The sequence below is a fragment of the Chaetura pelagica genome, unplaced genomic scaffold (genome assembly GCF_000747805.2).
Source record: "Chaetura pelagica isolate M959 unplaced genomic scaffold, ChaPel_1.0 scaffold138, whole genome shotgun sequence".
Taxonomy (NCBI): domain Eukaryota; kingdom Metazoa; phylum Chordata; class Aves; order Apodiformes; family Apodidae; genus Chaetura; species Chaetura pelagica.
The window spans coordinates 4,657,016-4,663,795 of NW_009954215.1; positions in this window are offsets into that span (position 1 = coordinate 4,657,016).

Sequence of the window (6,780 nt, forward strand, 5' to 3'; positions counted from 1 at the left end):
TAATTACCATTGGGGACCAGGAGAAGTGACACTTTTCCAGAGTAATCAGCAAAAAAGTTTCATGGTTTCATGCAATTTTGCTGAGTTGATACAATCCTAGATAAGATTTTTTGTGTGTGTGGTTTTTTTTTTGTTGTGTGTTTTTTTGTGTGTGTGGTTTTTTTGTTTGTTTATTTGTGGGGGTTTTTTTCAGTGCAAATTTATTAGATTCCCTATAAGAAGGGAAAAAAAATCTGAAATCCTTCCAGAAATGAGTTTCTGATTTTTAACATTTCCCTGTCATCCCAAGGTTTGGGATGTGGTGAGTCAGCTTCCAACTGCAGCAGCTCTCTTGTCAGGACAGTGAGGACTGAAGATGAACTTGGAGCATGGTGTAAATGCATGTTTCTTTATCAGCCAATAAAATAAAATAAAAAAATTTGATAGAGAACCCCACTTTCTCCCATGTCCAGGTGACTAGTTCCTGGGAGACAGTTTCTGTGATTGCAAGATGAAAGGTCAAAAAGAGCAAAAAAAGCTAATTTGTTAAGATGTGTCTTCTTGAAAAGATAAGCCTGTCCTCCTCCCTGTATGCTTATCATGCAGTTTAGTGTCTCCATAAAGTGTCCTTAAAATAGTCCATTTCACATCTCTGTTCCTAGGGAAGGTTATAGAAAAACAGATGAGGATTTGGGATTTCTCAGTCAAGGAGGTGAATCCCTTCTCCCCATTGTTCACTTTTCCCATGTGTAAAAGCAGGTTGATGATGTTTATTTGACAAAAAGCTTTTGAGGCCACTTTATTGTGTCAAATCCTTTATATGTGGGAACATCTTACCTAGTTTTATTTTTACCATGTTGGTAGTAATGCTAAAAACCAAGGGAGCAGTAGTAAGGCAGGTGGAATTCACTTTGAGCAGTGCTACATGCCTGACTTTCCACACCTTCTCATTTATGAGCACAAGAAACCTGGTGTGTCCAGCTTTTCTGTCAAGGATCCTCATCTTTGTGGCTCTGGGCTGCAGCTGCCAACAGGGCTCAATGGCTCTAGCACACAGCCAGGAAAAAAAGAGATAATAGAAATAAAAGAGAAAAAAAGAAAGAAAAAAGAAGTTTAGTAGAGAAGGAGAGAGGAGCTGTTCTGTTTCCTTGCCACTCTGAGTGGCAGTGATTTGTGGAGAGCTTGGAGCTAGGATCTAACAGGAGAAAAAGCAATGGTTTCTGTGCTGTGGCCAAATGAAGCTTGAGTTTGAAGAGCTGTAGAAATATTTCTATTCTAGGAGCACACTTTGGGGTTTTAATGTAAAAATTATTTTGTAAGGTCTTTGAGATTCCCATATGCACTAGGAAAGCTCTTCTGATGAATGTTGGTAGATTGCTTATCTCTTTCCTCCAAGAGCTGAATTCACTGGGCAGAAAAGTCAGACTTTCTACCAAGCTGTGGTGTGTTCTCTGTTGAGAAAGGCCATGGTTTTACAGACTGTGCTAAAAGTCCAGCAAGAGAGAAGGCAATGTACTTCCAAAAAGAACAGTTTTGAAAGAGCTGGTCCTCTGAATATCTGTTTATGCTTCAGTGTGGATTGCACACTTTTTTATTCCGTGTAAGAACTCTGAAAAACAAATGAGAGGTTTGGAACTGCTCTGAATATTTTAATAAAAAAGTTTTATTCAATTACAAAACCATTTTCCCCTGCAATTTGGAAAATCAATTTTGATTACATTTCTTTTTATTAAAAAAAACCAAAACCAACCAACCCAAGGGATTAAGTGTTTTGATTGTGTCAAATCCTATTTCAACTTCTGCAGGAGGAGCACTTTTGAAAGTTCCAAATGAACATTTTAGCAATGAAGCATAAATGTAAGTAGATTCTTATGAGCTTAAACGCTGAAAACCAGCCCCAAGATACTAATGGATGTCAAGACAAAAAAAAACCCAACCCAACAAACAAAAAACTAACACAAACCTCCAGGAAATGAATTACTAATGTGGTCATCAATGCCAGTAGTAAATATATGATGCTGGTTTTCAAGGACTAAAAATCTTTTGTTTTGAGCAACCTGACATTGGCTGACCCAGCATAAATACTGAGAGTACAGCAGGGCTGCTGCTGTCAGACAGAGCCTTAGGCTGCTGTGTAGCTTATGAGCATGAGGGATATATTGGATGTACTTATATTGTAGGTCTCCTTCCATGTTTCTTTTCATCAAACACATTTTAGATGCACACCAAGGACAAATTGACTAATTCAGTGTGCTAAATTCTGGAGTTGGTGATTTCTCTGTAACATCCATTGCACTAAGGTTACCAGGAGGAGAAATTGAATCTCTATGGTATGTGTATGAAGCAGAGAGAGGAAACAGCTTGTTTCTGCCTACATCTCATGTTTGCTTGGTGCTGCCCTGTGTGTCTGCTCCCCATGTCCCCTGCTGCCCAGCCCCACAGCCACAGTTCTGCCTGATCCCGATCCTGGTGCTGTGCCCTGAGTCTGTGCCCATCCCATTTTGGGCCTTTCCTCCTCCTCTCCTGGCCTTTCCTCATCCCTGTGCCTAGATGTTGTAGAGGGTGCACGTGCTGTGGTTTTGTGGAGCAGATGCTTCCTGATGTTGACTTTTGGAATTTTATCTAAATTCTGCATATGGGGGCTCTCCGCTGAAGTTTTGTTTCCCTCTTGCAGTAAATCTTTCTTGTGCTGTTGTATGCTACATACTGAGACTTTTCCTTCCAGCACTGCAAACCTACTGATTATTGTAATTTACTTGTTTTTGATACAGCCTGTGCCTTCCTCCTCATCCTTCCCCTCCTCATGACAGTTCTGCCTGGGGAAGGAAGCACTCCCTGCTAGAGTCAGCAGCCTGGTTTTGTCTGCTCTTCTATGTACAGGGAGGTTTCACTGGAAACAGCATGAAGTTCTTCTTGTATCTGCTGGCAGCTGCGCCAATTTTTCTTTGCAGTTTATTTTCTGGATACAGCCTTTCTGGTTTGACTTCACTTGAGAAAGAGGATCTGTAATTTTCACATGATAACAGCCTTTGTTGCTGCAAAATCTTCCCATGAGCATCAACAGAGAGTGGCTGTGTGGGAGTTTTATCTGGATTCAGATAAGATGAACACTTGTCCATGCATTCTGGCCATACCTGAGCCCTGGCTTCCAGAGCCATGATGGGTGATCACTGCACCAGAGGTGACCATTTGGGCTCTCTGAATCTGAGCAAAGACAAAATACTGCCCCTGGTTTCTCAGGTTTGGTTTTGGGGATGCTCTGTACCAGCAACTCCTGTGTGCCTCCTACCTGCACCAATCTGTGGCTGGACATTTCAGTAACAAGTAGCCCTGTTTGCAATGACGGCTTAGGGGTTAGGACTCTGATTAAAGTTTATCTCAAAGTTCTGGTGATTTTTTTTTAGGACATTTGCAAGAAATGGCTGAAAGTGCCAGAGGAATGTAACCCTCATCTACAGGACTAGTATCAGGAAAGAAGCTGCTTCCCTGTTGCCCCGATGTTGTGGCTGTGCTCTTCCAGAGCCCCATCACCTTTACTCTGCCAGTGTCCTCATGAAAAAAAGGCATCTATCCACAATATATTTTATTTCTGCATGGATTTGTTCTGGAATAACCATGTCAGTTAACAGCCCCAAAGGAGAGACAGTCTGATTTGCACAGAAAGCCCAAAGATTGCTGGGTACTAGTACTTTTAAATGCCTTATAAAAATCTCACCCTTTATTTTCTGCATCTCACTGACTTGACTGGAAACCTGTGATTCAGTCAACAACTGAGGACAGTATTAGGAAGGAGCTGGAGTTTGTGTTTTTCTGCCCATCAGAGGTTGTACTTAAAAGGTAGAAAAAACAGACCTGCTCTTGATCTGATGCTAAATCATTAACCATGTTACTCTCATCCTCTCCCTTTATGTGCGTGGATGCTTATTCATTCCTTAATAAAGTTTTGCTTTTAAATGATTCATATTCCATTTCATCATTTTTCATTGCACTTTATATAAACTTGACAGAAGTCTGAAGGACCTTTTCCCTCTCCAGCTTGTGACTCCAGATGGCTTTGCATTTCCCCAGCAGATTAAATGCTCTGGTCAGGGCAGTGCAGTTGCATACATTTGCTAATCCACTTTGCCAATCTCCTGGACCCTTGTAGGATGCTTCTGTGCACTACATTTGAAGAGTTTGCATTTAAATTGTTTTTTGAAATACATATTTAATTTTCTTATTTTAATTGCTGTCCTTCTCTCATAGTTAGTTATTATCCTCTGCTATGATACTTGGGAACTATTCAGGTTTCTTTTGTTTTTAGAAATAAATTCATATCTGTTCTAAAAATAGGCAGAAGAGTAGTCAGTTGTACTGATGGTGAACTGAACCTCTGAAAGATTACCTGATTTGCCCCAAGATGCTCAAGAGACTGGCAGGATCTGGGACATCTGTTCCCTGTGGCTTATATGACTTCTGTCTCCTAAATTCATGAAATTATAGGCTGGACTTGATGATCTCAAATGTCTTTTGTAGCCTTGGTGTTTCTGTGTTTCTGTGAAACCTTGTGGGATCAGACCTGCAGCAGCAGGTTGGAGAACCCATTTTAGGACAGGGAGCCAATAAAATGAGATTGCTCACAAGTGCGATTTCACTATAACAGTGGGAAAATGTTTCTGACTGTTAATTTACTTTTCCATGAATGTATCTGAGTAAGACGTGGTCTGAAATACCATGCCATTTGCAATTGAATTGGTTTGGACTGTGTCTGGGTCAGCAAGAAAAGTTCTAGTCAGCACATTGAGCCAGCGTATTTCAGAAACTCCCCTCTAGGCAGCTACTGGGTGGCAAACATGTTTCATATTCATAAAGTGTTGTTTTCTGAAAAACTGCCCGGTTATGTTACTATGAAATATACTTACTTGAAAATTATGGTCCTATTGTGTTTCTCTGAGTATTTTTGGGTAATCCTCCAACTTTTGCCTTAGGTCTTGGTGTATGACAACTGAAACCATGCTGTGACTCTAGTGGCTTCAATTTACTACCTCTGGTTTGTAGTTCTCAAAGTAAAGATAGCAAATTGATGAATGCTCTTATTAGTGGGTTTGCTGCTTTTAAAGTACTTCCATAACTCAGCAGATTGTGCCTCATTTGACTTTCAGGACCTTTTTTTCCATTTTCATGGTCCCTAAAAAGGATTCAGCATTGTCTGCAGGGATGTGTACTGTGAGGATGATGTGCTTTGACCTCTTTGGGCTTGTTCAATACATTGCAGAAGCCTGTGAAAAGGGAGGAAAGCACTTCTGAATTTATACTTTTGCAGGAGAAGTCTCACAAAATGAGTATCCATGGCCTGTGAAAACAGCAGAGACCTGGTGTGTGGTGTAAGCAGATCTAATTGTCTGTCTGTCCAAGACCTATGTCTCCTGACAGCAGCACAGGAGGCAAAACTGAGTAAGTGGCCATTGCTGAGAAGCTGTAATAAAGAGGAGACTTCTGTGGTTTTGAAAGATTCTGTTATACTTAGGACTGATTTTTGACTGTCGTCATTTTTAGAAAGGGGAAATGTGGGGCATTGAATTTTCATTCCCTTCAAACAGAAGCTGTGTAGGACCAGTTGGGACCAGCTGTTATACACTGCAGTGATTCACATTGCAAAAAAAAAATGTTTAGACTGACAGCAGCACAGGAGGCAAAACTGAGTAAGTGGCCATTGCTGAGAAGCTGTAATAAAGAGGAGACTTCTGTGGTTTTGAAAGATTCTGTTATACTTACTTTAGTGCTAGAATGAATTATTGAGCACTGAAGTTGAAAGAACAATTTTCATCTCAAAGTTTCAGGCTGTTTTCTCTATCTCTGATAGTTAGAGGAAGCACTACTTAGAGAGTTAGAGGTGCTGTAGGAGTTCTTAGTTGAATTCAATTATAATTAACTTGGGACCAGAAAACAGGAAATCTGATATCTCTGAGAAAAGGTAGACATGGTGGGCATCTCAGAGCATTTTTTCAAACCCTTGTTTGTGTAGAATGAAACTTTTAAGACAATTCCAATCTTTATTTTGTGGATTGCATGGTTCCCAGCAGAGGTTATGTATTGCTGCAGCTGCAATTTTTAAAACCTGCTTCCTTGATAACAGGCCCATTTGAGTTTGCAAGATCCAAAATCCTCATTCCTCATCCCTCCCCTCCTGTGACACGTGAACCTGCCAGAAGATTACAGGTGTACTAGGTTAAGTGTCCATGAAAAGGGGAAGAGTTTAGCCACCTAGTTCTAAACTTCTCTTGTTGCAATCTACAGCAATGCCATAACTGGGATTTAGCAGCCTGGCTCAGCCTAACCCTTCAGTTAGGTACTTTGGAAAGTCACAGCCTGTCAGAATAGCATTAGTGTCATCTCCAGCACCTCGCCTACCTGCTGCCATCTCAGATCATGTCTGAAATATTAACTCGTGCTCTCTTGTAGTGATAAAAAGAGGAAGATCAGCTACTTGTCAGTCAGCCTTTCAACCTGAACTTCTAGCTTGCTCATAAATGATAGTACCATTAGCTAAAACAAAGTTGGGTGGGTTTGCTCATGCTTCTTGTCTATTTTCACACTGCAGAGAAATCCAAGATGACATATCCATGCTCTGAGCTTAGAAACATTGCAGACAGGATTGCAGAAAGCCTTCCTCACATTTGGATGGGTGGCTGCTCCCCAGGTCTCTGCCATGGCTCTCCACCTTTACTTGTACACATCCTCACACTTAGGAATGACATCCACAGTGTTGCTGTAGGAAAGGATATACCTCCCTGTGTCTGAGCTCTCAGCATTTCTCATTCC